The following is a 2,506-nucleotide window of genomic DNA, read 5'->3' as shown; positions in this document are numbered from 1 at the left end:
ACTGTAAATACAAGGCTGATAAATCAATCAGAGACATGAACACATACCCTAAAGATAAGGCTGATTAACCAATCAGATGCATGAACAGATACCCTAAAGATAAGGCTGATGAACCAATCAGATGTATGAACAATTACCCTGAACACATGGCTGAAGGACCAATCAGGTCTGTGAACACAGACCCTAAACACATGGCCAAAGAACCAATCTGGTGTGTGAACAAAGCCTAAAGACTTTTTGGGTTCATTTTTTCCGGAGCTGTTTATCAAAAAGACATGGCGATTGACCAATGAGGTGTATTAACTTATACCCTTGTGATTATCTGTGTATAGCTGCTATCCTTGTCATGTAGAGGCACTGTTTATTTTGCACCATTTATTCAATTGTCCAGGACCTCCGGTTGAAAATCAGCTTGTCAGGGTGAGTGAATGGAGTGAAGGAGGGGGGAGGAGGTCAGGTTAGCGATGTTAATCCGTTTAGGGTCAGGGCATAAACATCCCCAGGGACTCTCTTAAATCTTAAATGTCTCCTGCTAAGAGGAAGAGGGAGAAAGAGTGAGGTTTACATGTGGAAAATAACACCCACACAAATGCAGAAACACTCACAAAAACAGATATATACACACAAACACACACTTTGCTGTGGCTACTGAGAGTGAGATGTAATCACAGCAGAGGGTTGAGTCCACTCCCACCACAGTGACCTTAAATCAGAAGACGCTGGGATTGGTCATATCTTCCTCCACCTCCTTCACCTTCTCCACCTCCATTCCAGCTCCCCTCCACCTTCCTGCCACCCCATGACATGAAGGAGATCCTGGCATGTGTTTGAATTAAGTTTTGTTTCCTGCTCCTGATCCATCACAGCCTAATAAAACCCAACACGAGTCTGTACGCCAACTGAAGAATGCCTCTGTCCTCAGAAGACACGTTAAACAAACAAACCTGGCTTTTTGCCTGATATTAAAAAAGTTGTAGGATTTATCCCAAATGGCATCCTATTCCACAGTATGAACAGAGCCCAGAGGCCTATAGGGAGGCTATGGCATATCAACTATTCCCTAGGTAGTGCCCTACTTCATGGCCAAGCTCATAGGGATTCAGATATACAATAGACTCTGAATGACCCCCAATCACTTATATACCTACTGACTTACTCAACTGTGTCTATCCAATATTGATACCAATCCTGGGATACACCTGCATCTGCTTTGTCCTTTGACCTGAATTCAGGATAGACTGATAGACCAGATTGAAACGGGTAGACTGATAGACTAGATTGAACCAGGTAGACTGATAGACCAGGTGGAACCAGGTCGACTGATAGCAGTTAAACAGCTCTTCCACAGCAGTTGTTAGGCATCACCAAACATTTGATCATCTCTAACCACTCAAAATCAATGAAAGTTATTTACACTTGGGATCTCGCTCCAGCTCAACCCATAGATTTTTCTGGGACCAATCAGATTCTTGTGACCAGTCTGTTCAGATCCAGACTCCATGCAGAGAAGAAAAGGGCTTGGCATTAAATCTAGCTGTTCCATGCAGGCTCACGCTTCTTCCGTGATCATGCTACTGCAATAGAAAGGTAGCGGCAGCAATGATCCACAATTTGTCAGTGTACCTGCTTCATTTATCAGTGTGCCTGCTTCATTTATCAGTGTGCCTGCTTCATTTATCAGTGTACCTGCTTCATTTGTCAGTGTGCCTGCTTCATTTATCAGTGTGCCTGCTTCATTTGTCAGTGTGCCTGCTTCATTTATCAGTGCGCCTGCTTCATTTATCAGTGCGCCTGCTTCATTTATCAGTGTGACTGCTTCATTTGTCAGTGTGCCTGCTTCATTTATCAGTGTGCCTGCTTCATTTATCAGTGTGCCTGCTTCATTTATCAGTGTGCCTGCTTCATTTATCAGTGTGCCTGCTTCATTCATCAGTGTGCCTGCTTCATTTGTCAGTGTGCCTGCTTCATTTGTCAGTGTGCCTGCTTCATTTATCAGTGTGCCTGCTTCATTTGTCAGTGTGCCTGCTTCATTTATCAGTGTGCCTGCTTCATTTGTCAGTGTGCCTGCTTCATTTATCAGTGTGCCTGCATCATTTGTCAGTGTGCCTGCTTCATTTGTCAGTTTGCCTGCTTCATTTGTCAGTGTGACTGCTTCATTTATCAGTGTGACTGCTTCATTTATCAGTGTGCCTGCTTCATTTATCAGTGTGCCTGCTTCATTTGTCAGTGTGCCAGCTTCATTTATCAGTGTGCCTGCTTCATTTGTCAGGGTGCCTGCTTCATTTGTCAGTGTGCCTGCTTCATTTATCAGTGTGCCTGCTTCATTTATCAGTGTGCCTGCTTCATTTATCAGTGTGCCTGCTTCATTTGTCAGTGTGCCTGCTTCATTTATCAGTGTGCCTGCTTCATTTGTCAGTGGGCCTGCTCCGTGGGTGTTTGAACAACAGATTGACCCTTTTTGCAATTGTAGGACATCATGTAAACATACAAAAACATTAAAGGGATA

This window comes from Esox lucius, chromosome 5 (genome assembly GCF_011004845.1).
Source record: "Esox lucius isolate fEsoLuc1 chromosome 5, fEsoLuc1.pri, whole genome shotgun sequence".
In the NCBI taxonomy this organism is placed as follows: Eukaryota; Metazoa; Chordata; class Actinopteri; order Esociformes; family Esocidae; genus Esox; species Esox lucius.
Note: the sequence above shows the minus strand (reverse complement) of the source record.